General features: G+C 41.9%; 1 protein-coding gene across 9 annotated transcripts in view; it reads right to left on the reverse strand.

Annotated features, from left to right (window-relative positions):
• The window catches only part of SETD4 (SET domain containing 4), a 366,008-nt gene that overhangs the window by 215,584 nt on the left and 132,051 nt on the right, over positions 1-18,373 (reverse strand). Inside the window, exon 14 of one of the 9 annotated variants that reach the window (XR_004349711.1) lies at positions 4,416-4,459. The exons of the other annotated variants lie outside the window; for them this stretch is intronic. The gene's annotated coding sequence lies outside the window, so the exon portion shown is untranslated. Of the gene's footprint in view, positions 1-4,415; positions 4,460-18,373 lie in introns of those variants that run through there. 9 annotated transcript variants of the gene reach the window in all.

Genomic DNA, 18,373 nt, shown 5'->3' on the forward strand with positions numbered 1-18,373 from the left:
TTTTAAAAATTTTTAATAATAATCTACAACTTAAAAATCCCAGAAGATCTCAACATGGGAGGCAGCAGGGTTGGAGAGTAGAGAGAAATTAGTGAAAACAATCCTAAAGTTCTAGTTTTGTTTGAAGTGTGAAAGAAAAATAGATTAGCTAATTCCAACTAATTAATTTGGAATCACTATTTCAAATATTAATTAACCTAACAATGGGAAAAGGGGCCTAACTCTAGATATGCGACTTTATTAAACAAAAGCAAATAATATTATATAAAATTTTTGAAAATCTCAAGGGCATGACTTTCTATAAAAATATGGATTAATCAAAATTGATCCAAGAAGAGGCTAAAAATGTGAATAGATGAATACCTTTATAAAGATTTAATAGGTAGTCAAAGCTTGAATCCTTAAAACAAAAAAAGGCACCAAGACCAAATACTTTTATATGAATTTCTGTTCCATGAAGAAACTGATAATCCTTAAATTATACATCTATCTGGAAGTACACAAAAGTAAAGAGAATCCAGACTCATTCTACACAGACTCCAAAACCAGACGACAAGGTTAGCACAAGACCAAAAAAAAAACACAAAAAACTCTTATTACAGCAAAAAAGAATGTAAAATCATGCTGCCTGTCACAGAAACTATCATATTTAATAATGAAAGATTAGAAAGTTTCTATTAAGATTGAAAACAAGACAACCATCACAGCTACCATCCTTCATTGTTCCATATAATAGGTCCTATTTAAAAAGAGAGAAAAGTAAAAGAAATAAGAGGTATAAATATGGACAAAAAAAGAAAAATTTTCCTACATGTAGACAAATTGCTGTCCCAAGAGAATTGAAGGAAATACTATTAAAAAATAATATCAGATACAAAATCAATACCTTTCTTATACACAAGCAATAACAAATTGAACGCCTCTGATATTTTCTTCTAATACTTTCATAGTTTAGTTTTTATATTTAGTTATTTAAGCCATCTATAATTCATTCTGGCGTAAGGTATAAAGTAGTAGTCTAACTTGAACTTTTTAGAAATACCATGAATAACAGCAACAAACAGATATGTAATAGACCTAGAAATAAACCTAGTTAAAAATGTACAGGATGGGCTTCCCTGGTGGCGCAGTGGTTGAGAGTCCGCCTGCTGATGCAGGGGACACGGGTTCGTGCCCCGGTCCGGGAAGATCCCACGTGCCGCAGAGTGGCTGGGCCTGTGAGCCATGGCCGTTGAGACTGCGCGTCCGGAGCCTGCGCTCCGCAACGGGAGAGGCCACAACAGTGAGAGGCCCGCATACCGCAAAAAAAAAAAAAAAAGTACAGGAACTAACATTTAAAAAAAAAAAACTACAAGAATGGTTTTGTCCCCTGGGTGCATATTGGAATCACAACAAGACTAATTAAAGCAGAGTTTGTAGGGTTGAGACCCAGGGTAAAAAAATCTCTATTACAAAATGTAATGATATTGGTTTTTCTAATAAAGCAAATGCAGTCATTATGGACAGGAAGATAAAAAATTGTAAAGATGTCAGTTCTCCCCAAATTAATCTATGAATTCAATGCAATCTGAATCAGCATCCAATGGAATTTTTTATGGAACTGGCAAGTTGATTTCAAAGTTCATCATGAGAAGAAAATATAAGAACTTTGTTTTGAAAAGATTAAAGGGAACTACTATTAAATACCAAAACATACTTCAAATCTGAGTTAATGAAAAGAGTGTGCTATTGGTACAGGAATAGAAAAATAAATCAACAAAATAACAGAGTCCAGAAACAGTCCCAGATATACAACATTTTTATCAAGTTTCAATTCAATAGGAAAAAGATGGATAAACAAATAAATGGTGTTGGGACAATTAGATATTTATTAAGAAAAATTAAGCTAGACTTCTCTTCTGTGTAGAATACTCCAAAACAAAGTCCAGATGGGTTGAAGGGCTAAGCATTAAAAAAAAAAAAAAAAAAAAAAAACTCTAAACATTAGGAGAAAATACAGAGAATTTATAACCTTGGAGAAAGTCATTCTTAACCAAGACAAAACCAGAATTTCCAAAAACGAAAATTAAAAGATCTGCTATCAGGGCTTCCCTGGTGGTGCAATGGTTAAGAATCTGCCTGTCAATGCAGGGGACATGGGTTTGAGCCCTGGTCTGGGAAGATCCCACGTGCTGCGGAGCAACTAAGCCTGTGCACCACAACTACTGAGCCTGCGAGCCACAACTACTGAGCCCGAGTTCCACAACTACTGAAGCCCACGCGCCTAGAGCCCATGCTGCACAACAAGAGAAACCACCACAATGAGAAGCCTGCACACCACAACGACGAGTAGCCCCCGCTCGACACGACTAGAGAAAGCCCATGCGCAGCAATGAAGACCCAACGCAGCCAAAAATAAAATAAATAAATTTATTAAAAAAAGAGATCTGCTATCATGAACATTTAATGCTTTCATAAGAAAAGACTCCTTAAGTAAAATTAAAATACAAGAAACAGACTTGGAGAAAATCTTTGCAACAATTAATGAGAGTAATGTCTAGACTATTTAAAGAACTCATACAAATCTGTAAGAAAAAAAGGATTAAAAAAAAGAAAACAGGAAAGGATGTAAACCAGAAATTCCAAAAAACTATATGTACAAGTGTCCAAAAGCAAACGAAATGCTCTGATAATCTGGAAACTACAAATTAAAACAAGAATAACACTTTATTCTCCCATCAGCATGGCAAGAACTTAACAGACTGATAAAAGCAGTGTTCATAAGAATGAAGTATGGGGGAAACTGGCCTTTACATACATTCTTGGTAAAAGTACAAACTGATAATACGTACAGCTGATTCCCTTAGTTATACAGCAGAAACTAACACAACATTATAAAGCAATTATACTCCAATAAAGATGTTAAAAAAAAAGTACAAACTGATAAAGCTTTTCTGGTAATGATTTTCAGAAATCACAATGATTACCTTTGATCCAACAATTCCTAAAGAAACACTCACATGTGTGTTATATATATAAAGATATCTGATGCGATACTGCATGCACTAGCAAAAAAATATTAGAAACATCTTTGGGGGAGACAGTTTAATAAATCATGAATCAGTTTAAAATAGTGGGCTTGTATACATGATAGAGAAAGATGTGAAAAAATGTCCTAGAATATTTATAGAGCACTATCACTTTTTTATTAAAACACGTATATATTTATTTATGAGGGTAGAAAGTCTACAGAGAAAGAACTGGAAGTGTGGTTGTATCCCTCCACTTTGGCTATCATGGCACATCATATTCAACTGTATTTATTTGTTTTCATGTCTGTCTCCTCCCTAAGCTATCACTTTCTTGCACTCTGTTTTATTTATTTTTCTCTCCTCAGAAAGCACTCTGTAAGTATCTGTTAAATGTCTGCCTGGCTCTCTTACCTCAGCCCTGTCCTACTCAGCATTTTAGAGGTTAAAAGGATGATACAATCCAAGACTGCTCAGTTTCAATCCCAGTATTGCCATTAACTACTTGTATGACCTTCGGCATGTACCTAGATCGTTGAGCCCCAATTTTCTCATCTATCAGGAGGAGAAATAATGCCTATGTCATAGCATTGTTAGGAGGATTAAGTAAGAAAATATATGAAAAGTTAGAAGCACAGTGCCTGGCACTGTTCTTACCACTGAACTTAGTGGTTTAACTCAACAACAACAGTTTACTGTGTACACGAATCTGACCTTGAGCAGGGCTCAGTAGGGACAACTCATCTCTGCCCCACCTGGAATAATCTGAGGCAGCTCTACTGGGGCTGACCCATCACCTCCAAGGGGACTCTCGCACCTGGCTGGCAATCGTTCTGGCTCTTGGTTCCTCCCCTATGAAAGCATCTCTATAGGACAGGTTGAGTTTCCTCTCAACATGGTGGCTGGATTCCAAGAATAAGCATCTCAAGAGATAGGAGGCAGAAGGTGCCTAGGCCTGAAAACTGGCACAGTGTCACTTCCCCATATTCTACGGGTCAAGCAGCTACAGCACTCAGATTCAATCGGCCTCTGGACACGTATCACATGCAAAATACACTCACTCCTCCCAAGACCAGCCAAAAGTCTCATCCTTGTGAGTCATGTCCAAGTATAACTGAAGCTCTCTGAGTGTGGCTATTCTTGAACAACTCACTGAGGTTGTTCATCACCATCGGAATACTATGAACTATATAGAGACCAATTATCTTCACCCCGACATACAGACACATACTCCACACACAATGGTGGGACAAGCAAAACAAAAAAACCACAACAGACACTCCCATTCAAAAAGGGGAGAAACAGGAGGCTTCAGTCAGCACTGGTCCAAAGCAATTCTGTGCTCCAGCCGCATAGATGGTGCAAGTTTCTTTCTAGGGCCCAGGACTCTCAAGTGGCTCTTGGCTGCACCCTCTGGACTCTTGTCTCTTTCTCTGAGCATCCTTCATTTTCTGTAAGAACACTTAGTTGGTGATTCTGTAGCCTTCTCAACCTACTTCCTCCCCATAGAAGTTGGGGCTCTATTTCTGTCTCTTTCAATCCAATCTGGTGGTGCTTCCAGTCAATAAGTGTTTACAGTCAATAAATAGAGTCTCTGGGGGCTTCCCTGGTGGCGCAGTGGTTGAGAATCTGCCTGCTAATGCAGGGGACAGGGGTTCGAGCCCTGGTCTGGGAGGATCCCACGTGCTGCGGAGCAACTAGGCCCGTGAGCCGCAACTACTGAGCCTGCGCGTCTGGAGCCTGTGTCCCGCAACAAGAGAGGCCGCGACAGTGAGAGGCCCGCACCGCGATGAAGAGTGGCCGCCGCTCGCCGCAACTGGAGAAAGCCCTCGCACAGAAACGAAGACCCAACACAGCAAAACTAAATAAATTAATTAATAAATTCCTACCCCCAACAACAATAAATAGAGTCTCTTATTGTTATTGTTATTAATAACATGGATTAAGATATAAAGACGCCTTACCCAGCAGGCAACTCTTACAGTATTTTTGCAGGATAGAATTAAACAGGTAAACAGAACAAGATAAAATATAATAAGGGTAAATAAAAGTCCTGCATTTAGACTTTAAAAATCAATTTCATAATTACAGGATGGGGAAGCTTTGGTTTGCTGGCATGCCTGTCTCCCCGACTAAGCTGTAAGCCTTTTGTGGGAGAAAATTGAGGGGATTTAGGTGACAGCGAGCTCACAATGAAACAAAAGCATGAAGAGACACACACTGTAAGTGGCGTCCTGACAATGTAGCTTAAGATCAGGACGGTGAGGGAAGTAAAACCACATAATAGGAGTAACTTTTGAGAAAACGAGTGGCTTTGCCTGGAGAAGAAAAAAAGCTCGGGGAAGTGATACAAACTTAGGGGCAGGTTAGCAACCTCATATGTCTGAAAGGCTGTCACGTAAAAGAAGAGATAGACTTGACTCCAGAGGACAGAATCAGCTTAGATGGGTGGTAGCTCCTGGAAAGCTGACCTCCATCAGTACAAAAAACAGCAGAGCCATTGCTCTCAACCTTGGATGCTTATTGGCATCATGGGCAGAGTTTTAAATAATACTGATGCCAGCACCCTCCCCAGAACAATTCTATCAGAGTCACTGAGAGTGAGCCCCAGGCAGTAAGGAGTGTGTGAAATTTACCAGGAGGTTACACCATACTGCCATGATGGTGTATGTTGGATTGACCTAGCTGAGGGAGCAGACTCACAAAGAACTGACTTACCCATCACCCGAGGGGTTCAAACAAGAGTCAGTATTGTGATTACGGAGAGATCCTGCACCAAGGGAGGGAGCAAATGAGCCTTGAGACCCACTCCAGGACCCAAAGATTCAAGGGTGGAGATGATTTGATCTCATCAGACAACAGAGGACTCAGAGATTCCTCACTGCCAAGGGAGCTGTGCCCGCATGTTCGGGCCATGGTTTTTTCCTCTCTAACCTCCTGGAACAGATAGCTGTATTCGCTACCCTCTATAATGGGGGGCTCTCAGTGTGGACTTCCTTGCCCAAATGGACAGTTTGAGTCAGGGAATAACCCGTTTGGAATGGTTAAGAAAATGGAAAGTTTAGGGGAGAGAGAGAGAGAGAGGAAAGGAGGTACTTAAGCCCATGACCTGGGTATTTGAAATTCTATGACCTTAATTCCACAGAGGCTCTCCTATCTCCTCAATTTCTGCCCACTGAGTCCCCAACCCAACTCCAGCTCTTTATATCAAGCTGAACTGTTCTCTTCTTTTGAATCGCATTCTCTTCAATGCGGGTAGCTAGTGTTGCCCACAATTTGCTGTTGGCAAAGTCCTCATGAGGTATTTCATTCTCAAAAGTCAGAGACTGGAGCCTGAACTACCTATTCTCCGCCCCCTTCTGAGCTCTCCATTTCTATTTCTAGACCTTTCTATTAATGAAGTGCACTAGTGTATTAGAACATTCCAGCTGTGTTACCAGCAGCCCTGAATAAGAAATAACCATTTGGGGGCTTCCCTGGTGGCACAGTGGTTAAGAATCCACCTGCCAATGCAGGGGACACGGGTTCAAGCCCTGGCCAGGGAAGATCCCACATGCCGGGGAGCAACTAAGCTCGTGAGCCACAACTACTGAGCCCGTGCTCAGCAACAAGAGAAGCCACCGCAATGAGAAGCCCGCGCACTGCAACGAAGAGTAGCCCCCGCTCGCCACAACTAGAGAAAAGCCCGCGTGCAGCAACAAAGACCCAATGCAGCCAAAACTAAAAATAAATGAAATAAATATTTTTTTAAAAAAAACACCATTCACTTTATTAAAAAACAAAAAAAAAGAAAGAAAGAACCATTTCTTTTGGCAGATCATACACCTGCCAAACTAGTATTTCACAAACAGAATCCTTCTTCATTTTCTTAAACCTCCCATCATGAAAGAAGACACCACTGCAGCCCTGCAGCCCACATACCAAGAGCAGATATCTAGCGTATGTCAGGTGAATATCTTATTTTTCCACATGAACTTGCTTAATTGTTTTTCTATTTTCAGATATGGGTCTCCCTCACACTGAGCATTGACCAAGACAGGTGGCCAAAAAGAGAAATTTTCTTGTAATTTGAATACAGATTAAAGAGGGGAAAATTGTTATAAATCACAGCACTGTCTTCTGAAGGCCAAGTGCATATTATAAAACTTTCCCGGTTCATTTCAAGCGACTGTTGAGCTCATCAATGCTTTATTTGTGAAAGCAAATGCCTGGCCTTACAAAACATCTATTCAAACATCAATGACTCAGAATTCTGGGACTTTCCTGCTTGTCTGGGAATTATGTTTATGATACAAATGCCGAGTTAATAAAAAGCCTGCCTTTCACACGTCAAAGACCTTTACAATCTTAAAGAAAGAGGAAAAACGAAAAAAGCTGTACTTGGCTGCTCTTCTTTTGCTATGTAAATGACATTTGTGAAGTTTCTCTGTATTTGAAAATGACCAATCAGAGGATTTTTAGGGCAGTGAAACTACTCTGTATCCACTACAATGGTGGATACATGTCATGATACATTAGCCCAAACCCACAGAAGGTACAGCACCAAGAGCGAACCCTGATGTTAAAGTATGAACTCTGGGTGATAATGACATATCAAGGTAGGTTCATCAACCGTAACAAATGTACCCTCTGGCCAGGGCTATCGGTAGTGGGGAAGCCATGTGTGTGTCGGGGCAGTGGGTGTATGGGAAACCTCTGAACCTTCTACTCAATTTTGCTGTGAACCTAAAACTGCTCTAAAAGGTAAAGTCTATTTAAAAAAAATAAATAACCAATCCTGTTGGAAGAAGGTCTTCCTTAGTGCACTCAGGGGCTCTGAAAGAATGCTTCCTTTTGAAACACAAGAAAGTATGGGTATATTGGAGAAGGTTACCTTTGGAAGTGGGAGATTTTAGGGTACATTGTTACTCCCTTGAGATGTTTATACCTGATGGTCTCCCGACCCTGACATCTCTTCCCCCAGGTCTTTGCATGACTGATCCCTCCCTGTTACACTGAACTCAGTTGAAATGTCATCTCCTCGGAGGAGCTGCCCCTCCCCGCCTCCCTCCCTCATCAACCTGAAATAGCTCTCTCTTGGTGTCACACCAGCATGTCCCCCTTCCATCACTGCACCCCAGTTCTCCTCGACTGTAGTAGTTCTTTGTCCCTCTCCTTCCACATTAAAGTTTTCCCAGCGCATTCTGTAATATTTCCCGAGAGCCAACAAACTGCCAAAGTGAGGTGTCTGCCTACATTACCAGGACTCTGCCCAGTTGATATAGAGGAAGTCAGACCAGCTGGCTGCCACACACTGTTTTCATGGGGCACCAGTGGCCTCCTTGTGGCCTGCTACCAGGTGGGCATCTAGGGAAGGAGAGACCCAGGCAGCTCCATCACTGCTGGGAGAGTCTCAAGGAGGAGGTGCGGACACACACGGCTGACCCAGATGTAGTACTATTCCCTGTCTGTAAACAAAATGTCCTTACTGCTAAGAGTTTTTGTGAAAGACTCTCCTCCCTGGCTTAAATGCAGTCTTGTCTCCTCCAGCTCAACCTAAGAGGATTGTGCCTGAAAACCATGGAAGCTGCTGACCCAGGAAGCTAGCGGGGACTTGCCAGGGGCCAGTGAATCAAAAATATAATCACAGGGACTTCCCTGGTGGCGCAGTGGTTAAGAATCCGCCTGCCAATGCAGGGGACATGGGATGGAGCCCTGGTCCGGGAAGATCCCACATACTGCAGAGCAACTAAGCCTGTGCACCACAACTACCGAAGCCCGCACGTCTACAGCCCATGCTCCACAACAAGAGAAGCAACCGCAATGAGAAGCCCGTGCACCACAACGAAGAGTAGCCCCTGCTCGCCGCAACTAGAGAAAGCCCATGTGCAGCAACGAAGACGCAACGCAGCCCAAAATAAATAAATTAAATAAATTAATATATATATATATATACATATATATATATATCTCATCACAGATGAAAAGTTTAGGATGTTGTTTCTGTTCCAAAGGAGATCATCATCTAACAGGGCAGCTACAAACTCCCCAACCCCGTATCACAGTGACTAAGCCAAAAAGAACTCTGAGAAAGACAGATGGGAGCATTCTCACTGGAATCTTATAGATAGATACATGAACTAGAATCGCACACATATGGAATTACCTATACCGTTGTATTATTAACTAAGTATACTATACATAGTACGTAATATAACAAAATACATTATATTCTTATATTTTAATTGCATTTACAGAGATGATTTTATATGTAGAATGGAGTCTCTCTCTCTCTCTGTCTCTCTCTCTCTCTCCATATATATATATAAAGACTGGTCAAATCTTAACCCCTCTCTGCATCCACATCCTCGACCAGACCATTTTTTTCTTGCGTGTTGACTTTGGACTTGGCCATAGGACTTGCCTTGGCCATGGCATGTGGGTGGAAGGAAAGTGTGCCACTTCCCAGCCTAAGCCTAAGAAGCTCCCCTTGTTTCCATTTTCCTCCTGCACCTCTGCCACCACCTGGAGAAGAACCTGCCACAGCTTACCCCGTGGTTAACCTCAGCACCAGGGGAGGTCTTGGAACAGGACCATCCTAGCCACATCCATAGGCACAAGAGCAATCAAAATTAATTATAGTTCTCAGTCCATGGCTTTTGGGGTGCTACTACGTGGCATTACATGGCACATGAGAACTGATACATAGGAGATGCGGATATTTCTCCGTAAAGGTCTGAAGCACCCAGCGTACATTTGTCAGTTTGTCCTTTCTTACTGCTCTCCACATCAGCCTTCCAATCCCTCAACTGACATTTTTATGTTTTGAAATTACAGAGGAGTACGGAGAAATTAACAAACACCCATGTCCCCAGTGCCCATAACTGCTTATCATTTTAACATCCATCATTATTTACTCCCAACCATTCTTAATATACAAGATTACCCATAAAGTTCAAGTCTGCTCTGAAGATGAACCAACACGTCCCTCCACACTCTCCCAACTTGCCATGTTGTCCACAACACTGGTCTATTTGGAGGCTGGAGGAGCTGGAAGAGGACTGAAGGAGGGCGAAGAACAAGGGGGAAAGCATCATTCAGAAGTTAAGAAACTTCACTGTGCCTTGGTTAGGATCAACAGAATCTACGCCTCACAGAGACGTCACGTCCTCAGATACTCATGAAGACTGCAGAAGGGATCACACGTCATCACTCCCTTGGGAAAGTGGCTTAAAAACTCAATGAGGCAATTGATAAACTCACAAGTCTCCCAAGCAATCAGTGGAAAATTTATTTGGAGTTTCCATGATTTGTTTGCCAACTCCCAAGAATACACACACACACACACACACACACACACACACACACGCACTCACACACAGCAGCATCCAGACTTCTACAGCTCCAGATCTTAACCTGGTTAGGTGAGACTTGCTAAGTCCCCTTGCTGAGATGGGACTTGCCTCTAATATGCTTTTTCCCAAGATCCACTTTCTGTGTCACCTCCCTTCCCACATTCTACTCCCCACCACTAAGCTACCAAAAAGTGCTCAGGGGCTACAGCCATGGTGGAGAAGCCAGGAGACACATAGGTTCCCAGGGGATTTATTTGGTTTCATCAGTGCATTAGAACACACACAGGGGAGAAAAGGGAGCAAAGCGCAAGGGAAAAGTTTCTTTGATCTTCAGTCTGGAAACAAAACATACTGGCGTGAAGCAATGAAAAGCCAGAAATGGCAAATGAGAAAGCACAGCTTGACTCTCAGAATTAAACATCATTATCAAATTGTTGTAGGTCCCCGATGGCCCCTAAAAGCTCCATTTCAAAACAAACCAAAACTATGGCTGGAGCTGAAGAGGCTCTTATAACAGGTGAGTCCACGGCCTGGGTGAGAGAGTCAATGTCTTACTCGGCTCCCCTCACCCAGAGGCATTAACACCTACAAGCTTCACCCGAAATAACTCATCGCGGCCACTCTTTTTATCTTGGCAGCCTCTGGGAGACTTTCGCCAAGGTTCTGGGCTCTTTCAGTCAACATGACCAATTCCACATCCTTTTATCAATCACTAACCATTTCCCCTTGTAGTCAGCCCTGAAATCCCTGCTTTGATCTGCCTGACGTGTCACATGGTGTGTGCTTCTGAACACAACCTCTCCCGTAGCTGACCAAGAGCCGGCAGGCCTGGCAGACACACACACAAGCAAGGGAGACATTTCCTGGAGACACTAGAAAAAGGAGAATTCTACCAGGAAATCAATGGCCATAAGCAGAGAATTTATTTTGTTCATTCCCTCTTTATTTATTGATGGATAGCCCTTTGGTATATGCTGAAAAATCAAATTTCAGTGGCTATCATAAACACCCTACATCCCATCCAATTAGAGGGTCCATAACTTATTTAGCTCAAGAATTGACTGTGATTCTGAAAGTAAATTCTGATGAGCTGAATTAGGTGCTTAACCAAGAAGACTCACAGACAGGCCTTCTGGTAGCTTCCGTTAACTTTTCCAAAGGCACCAAGGCGTCTGCTGCTCCTAACCAGGTCAGAACGGCTTGTGATGAGATGCCTGTCTTGTAACCAAGACAAAGGACATGAGCAGATGGCCCTTCATCCAGATCCACTTTCTTCCTTGGACCACTCTCTATATAAACAGCCTTTATGATATTTCAAATTGGCATAACGATAAACCAGAAGCATTTCCAAAGGCACACGTACAAATCCGTTGTCTCCCTGGAGCCTGACAGCAGATGCTTCCAGGGAAATCTGAGGGTAAGTACTACTGTACTGAATTTAACAAAAATAATTGAATTTTTGGAGCCCACCCCAAGGATCAAAAAGAAAACAGCCATTACCAGCAGGCATCCGATCTTACATGAGCTGAAATTGGCCACGTGATTAAAAACATTAAATAACAAATGATTTGCCTTTATTAAATATTTAGACCATTTCTATTTAACAAAAATGTGAACCTTTTTTCTCTGCACAGCTTAAGATGCAGGTAAGCTGAAGCTCATCTTTACTTCCTCTTGGCAACCCCTACACATACAAGTCAGTCTTGCCTATTCCCCTGCAGTAAAAAAATACCAAGTCGACTCTGCTTCTGCTGAAATTGCTGTCTGGTGCAAAGATCAAAGGGGCCTCTCCCCGCTGCAGATCACTTGTCTATAGTTCCCTGGCTTCTCCGTGTGGTCTCAACTGCTCCCACTCGTCCGGGGCTGCTCCACAGTTAGCAGCCGCCTAGATCTTCCAGCTATACAACTGGGCTTGAAATGACAGTAATTGCTAGTCTGTCAAGTCACCTCCAACCAAGAAGGAAAATGCCCTCCAGACACACTTCTCAGGCCCACATGAAGAGATAGGAATGAATTCAATAAAAGAAAAGTATCCAGTCCTGTTTATACAATGCCACTAAGACCAGGAGGCTTTTTTTTCTTTTTGTTAATAGGGATATTAAACACTGCTGGGCCACAAAGTGGGGCAAAGGTTTTATGTCTGTTCCCTCAAGTGTCCATGTCCTTGACTTGCTTCGACCACCAGAAATCCACCGAGAAGCAATAAGTCCTTGAGCATTTCACATCTCTCCAAGGTATTGTTGGGCTGGGGATGCCTTTGGGAGGATACCTGCACAGGCGAGGGGCCACCTGGGTTCTTATCCAAAGTGGGAGATGTTTCATCTCATTCCTTCTCTACCTTTTCTGTTTAAATTTGATCCTTTTTTGTTATTGTAGAAAGACAGGATTGGCATGGCCAAGACCTAGGATGTAAATGATTGTTTTGGTCTTGTTTCTTACCAATAAAGCCAATTGGATAATTAGTCTGAATAAACATTAACATGAACCTTTTAAATATATTAGCATCTATACAACTTCAGGGTTGTATGTATATGCTAGATTATAACGTTATATGATTCCAAAGAGACGGGTTTAAAGAAGTGATAACTAGTAACAAAATGTATCTCATTCATGAATTTAATCAAGTAATGTGCATCTACTTTAAATTTACGTAGGATATGTCCTTGGAAATGGGTGCTGACTAGAGTCTTTTGTCCCTCAGCTCCACTCTCTCCCTTCTTTATTCTCCCATCTGGCCTTGGGGCAGAAAGCCTGAAAACCACATTTCCCAGGTTCCCTGGCCAACCAGCCCCCTGTTGGGTTCTACCAATGGGAGGCACCAGCAGCAAACCGGAAGGTGAGCGGAAGGGAGATGCTATTTTTCCACCTCCTCGAGGTGCTTCTGGCAACGGCGGCGGCAGCAGCAAAGGCAGTGCTGTGACTTCTGGGTTTCTGCTAAGTCAGCTCAGTTTTAGCAACAACAGTTTCGTGGCCAAGTAAACCAAAGCTGAGAGTCCCGCCATGTTCCTTGTGGCTTCTTCAAGCCTAATACACTACCATGTGTAAAACAGTTAGCTAGTGGGAACCTGCTGTATAGCACAGGGAGCTCAGCTCGGTGCTCTGTGATGACCTAGATGGATGGGTGGGATGGGGGGGGTGGGAGGGAGTTCCAAGAGGGAGGGGATATAAGTGTATGTATAGCTGATTCACTTCGTTGTACAGCAGAAACTAACACAACATTGTAAAGCAACTATACTCCGATAAAAATAATTAATTAATTAATTTCTTTTAAAAAGCCTAAGGGGATAGTGGCTTCCCTGGTTACCAGGATAGGTAACCCTGCCTCCACATTTTTCCTCCTTCATCCCTCTCAAATCATGTACTGCATATTCTCTGTAGGAAGCACACCTCATTTTATTCAAATATTGCATGCTTTACAAATTGGAGGTTCACGGCAACCACGTGTTGAGCAAGTCTATCGGTGCCATTTTTCCAACAGCGTTTGCTCACTCCATGTCTTTGTGTCACATTTTGGCAATTCTTGCAATATTTCAAATTTTCCCATTACTATTATATTTGTGATGGTGCTCTGTGATCAGTGATCTTCGATGTTACTATTATGACTCACTGATGGCTCAGATGATGGTTAGCGTTTTTTAGCAACAAAGTATTTTTTAATTAAGGTATATACATTGTTTTGGGGGGTATAACGCTATTGCACACCTAAAACACCACAAAATAATGTAAACATACCTTTTATATATGCGCTGGGAAACCAAAAAATTCGTGTGACTCACTTTATTGCAATATTCACTTTATTGCAGTGGTCTGGAACCAAACCCACAATATCTCCAAGATACGCCTGTATCAAATTCCTTCTTTGAGATACCTACAGTGGTTTCTAACAGAAAATTGCACTGATTGGAAACCGATCGATTCATCTTGTCATACAAAACATTTATCCCCATAAACTGCATTTGCAATGAAGCGAAGTTTAACCAGATGTTTAAAGATGATGCTAAGGTCATTTCATTCAGTCTGCCAAATCCATGACAGAATTAGGAATAAAAGTTTAATTATATAAATTCTCCTTCTGAGACGCCATAAAATAGGCAGTGAGTGGCGCAATCCCTTTTCCAAACAGCTTTGGTTTGGATTTTATGCTTGTTGGGTTTGGGTTTGTCCGTGTGGGTCACGTGCTGGCCTGCTGCGGGATCTCAGGATTGTCACCGAGTGTGCACGGCTATTCCCTGACCTAACGAGGCAGATATTGGATGCCACAGCTTTGATCCACGCACACGCACAGGATATAGACATAAGAGTTCCCCAAACCAGCTGGAAAGAGTCCCCGTGGGAATACTCCACGACATATTAATCAAAGTCAAATGGCAGAGCAAATTGAACTGGTTCATTAATTATGAAAATTCTCTCACAAAGTGACATCTTGTTAACCATGTGGAAGCTTAGCACATTTTCACAAGGTCCTTGCTGTCTACTCAGATCTAAAATGTCGCATTTAGTAATAAAGAGAAGAGGTTTCTTCCTTGTTGAAGAAAAAAAGCTCTTTTATGCCTAACCCACATGTAAATATATACTGTGTGTTTCCCTATGCCCACTATGTTGTGGATAGAGGTAGCGAGCTGATAAAAGAAAGTTTACAATACCAGAATGTGTTTTACAAAGATGTATAGGAGGAATTAGGAAAATAGATGTTGATTATTTTAAAACCTCTAAATCCATGTCAACTGCCCATACACCTGGGCTTACTGGGAAAATTCAGCTGTCGTACCGAAAGCTGGCCTTATTTCTCTATGAATGCTGGCTAAAATAGTGAACAGAATCTGGGCCTCGTCTCCACGATCATTCAAAGGAACTTCAGTTGCTTGGGTCTTTTCCTCCTTCAACATGTGGGGATGAGCAGTTTAAGTGACTAAATGTCCCCTTTCAATATTCAGACCTTTTACATAAACTGAGACAGCCATTAGACACAGTTTGACTTACCTCCTGTAAGTCTCTTACCTCTCTATAAGATGGGTGTCTCGTCTACCCAATCTTACGACAAGGCCTGACCACTGGAAATCCTTTCTAGATCAGTTAGTTGGGTTACTGATTTGGCTGCTGTAACAACGGCCAAAGTAACAGTGTCTTAAACTGAGAGAAGTATTTAAAGAGTGCAATGCCAGCCCATATCATCAAAGTCCCATCTCTGATTTCCTCCTCTGTCATTCAAAATACATGGCTTCCATTTTGCCGGTTACTGATACGTGTACACCTAGGCCAGTCCACAGAGGCCAAATGACAGCCCCTGTCCACAGCCCCTCAAGGTCAGATCCGATTGGCCAGAACTTAGTTTCGCGGCACTCCTCACACACAGGAGAATATGGGAAAGTCTTTATTCTGGGCTGCCGATCGCTCAACAATACTAAAGAAGGAGGGCAGTGACTGGCCACCTCTGCCACGCTCTCCCTTTTGTAAAGGTGCAGTGTGTCCCTAAGTATTGGCACAGGGAAGGCACAAAATAGATAACTGTTAAATGAACAAATAAACAAATGAGTGGATGAAATCCTTAAGGAAATGCTAATTTAAAAACAGATATGATGGGCTTCCCTGGTGGCGCAGTGGTTGAGAATCTGCCTGCTAATGCAGGGGACACGGGTTCAAGCCCTGGTCTGGGAAGATCCCACATGCCGCGGAACAACTAGGCCCGTGAGCCACAACTACTGAGCCTGCGCGTCTGGAGCAACAAGAGAGGCCCGCGCACAACGATGAAGAGTGGTCCCCGCTTGCCACACTAGAGAAAGCCCTCGCACAGAAGACCCAACACAGCCCAAAATAAGTAAATTAATTAATTAATTTTTTTAAAAAAACAGGTATGAGGACAGATTGCTAGGACGTCCATGGTTCATTTCTTCATCACTCTCTCAGAAGTGAAATTTAGGTTTAATTAGATAACTAAGTTGACCTAGAAATCGTATATTTGTATGTCCGAATCAGAATAGTGATATAAATACCCAATGATGACTCCATCAGATTTTTCTCCAGAATTTCACAAACTCATACGGTCATGGAACCCTTTTGTCAGAGAATATCCACTAACAATTCATGAGACATTCATGAAAAACACTCTCCTGCCCAAAATCTTAGCAGAAAAGTAGAATTCAACCATTCATCTTCTCAAGTAGGACCTTAAAGAAATCATTCTATACACAGCAAAATATATATTTTTTAAAAGCAACAACACACAGCAAAACTACTCTGTTTGACATCATAATGGTGGATACGTGCCATTAAACATTTGGCCAAACCCATAATATATACAACACCAGTAGTGAACTGTAAGGTAAACTATGGACTTTGGGCGATTTTGATGTGTCAATGGAGGTTCATTAATTGTGACAAGTGTAGCACTTTGGTGGGAGATGCTGATGGCGGAGGAGTCCATGCATGTGGAGGGGAGGGGGTATGTGGGAAATCCCTGTACATTCTGCTCAATTTTGCTGTGCAGTAAAACTTCTCTAAAAAACTAAAATCTATTTCTGAAAAAAGCAAAAGAGGAGGCTTTTCAGAGCACGCTAATAATGGTTCCACGGTATCTTGACATGACTGGGAATGACTAGACGGGTTGACCTGCCACCTTACGTGGCATCCTCTTCTCCCCAGTGATTTCCCAACAATCACGGAAGGTTAGAAATGGCAGGGATCTTCAAATGTCATCGAAGCCATCCGTGTTCAGACCCTGATGTCACCGCAGGACTGGGAGAAAACAACATCAGAACGAAGCTTCATGACATGATCTCATTCATATGCGGGGTCTGGATAACATCACTTCCACTTTAAATAAACACTGAAAAGGGAAGATTATCCAGACAGACGATCTTAGATGCACTGTATTTGTGGACTAGGCGACTGTAACCAACAGCCCCAGGAAATCTGGCGTTTGTTTGGAAAACACGTCTGGATTTTGAAAGGGCTCTGCCTTAACACCTTCAGTGTATGCCCAGAGGTCTCTGAGGAAGTGCACTCATAAAGAGGATGCGACTGTGTGAGGAATGTTGATTGATGCCACTTTCGTGCTGCAACTCTGGCTCAAAAGGGAAGTTAGTCCAGTTCCCCTTTGAAACAGCTTCTCAGTAGCAGGTGGCCACCAACCACTCAGAAGGCAGGCATGTGAACGCAGCTGTCTTGAAATTCCACTGTTTTGTAATGATTCTCCCTTAATCCATTAAAAGGGCATGAGAGGGAGGACAGAGAAGGTCGATTTTTAGTAGACAATAGTCTCTTGGAATTACAAAACTCAATATATCATGGAGACACTGGTTCCTTTCTCCCATTTCGAAGAATTGTTATAAAGTACTGGAACTAACTGAAAGCTCAGCGTTGGAGACCCCTCTGTAATTAGCATGGTTTGGAGGAGGAGAGTTGAGGAGGAAGTCCGTTGAAAATAGTTTGGAGTAATCTATTAGGCAACTCTCTACACTTTTCCACCATAATTTTCATTTTTCCCCTAATGAGTTCTTTTTTTGTCTCAAGTTTCTATATTTAGTCTGGAAACCTTCCAGACTGGGAGATTGTTTTTATAACTTCCTTTTTAATTGAACTAGAGTTGATTTACAATGTTGTGTTAGTTTCTGGTGTACAGCAAAGTGATTTAGTCATATATATATATTCTTTTTTCAGATTCTTTTCCATTATAGGTTATTACAAGATACTGAATACAGTTCCCTGTGCTATACAGCAAATCCTTGTTGTTTATTTTATATATAGTGGTGTGTATCTGTTAACCCCATACTCCTAATTTATCCCTCCTCCTTTTCCCCTTTGGTAACCATAAGTTTGTTTTCTTTGTCCACCAACGAATTCTGAGTCTCCAGAAATTAGAAAGACTATTTCTCAATTTACCTGGGCAGTAATCCATTTTAATGAAACTAAGTCTGGAGACTGAGGGAAACTAGATAATATTAGAAATAATTGTGCTAATTTTAAAAAGAAAAGAAAAAGAGCAAGGTTAATGTTGGTTACGGTAAATATTAATGAAAAATATGTGTTATTCAA

The sequence above is a fragment of the Phocoena sinus genome, chromosome 4, assembly GCF_008692025.1.
Source record: "Phocoena sinus isolate mPhoSin1 chromosome 4, mPhoSin1.pri, whole genome shotgun sequence".
Lineage (NCBI taxonomy): Eukaryota > Metazoa > Chordata > Mammalia > Artiodactyla > Phocoenidae > Phocoena > Phocoena sinus.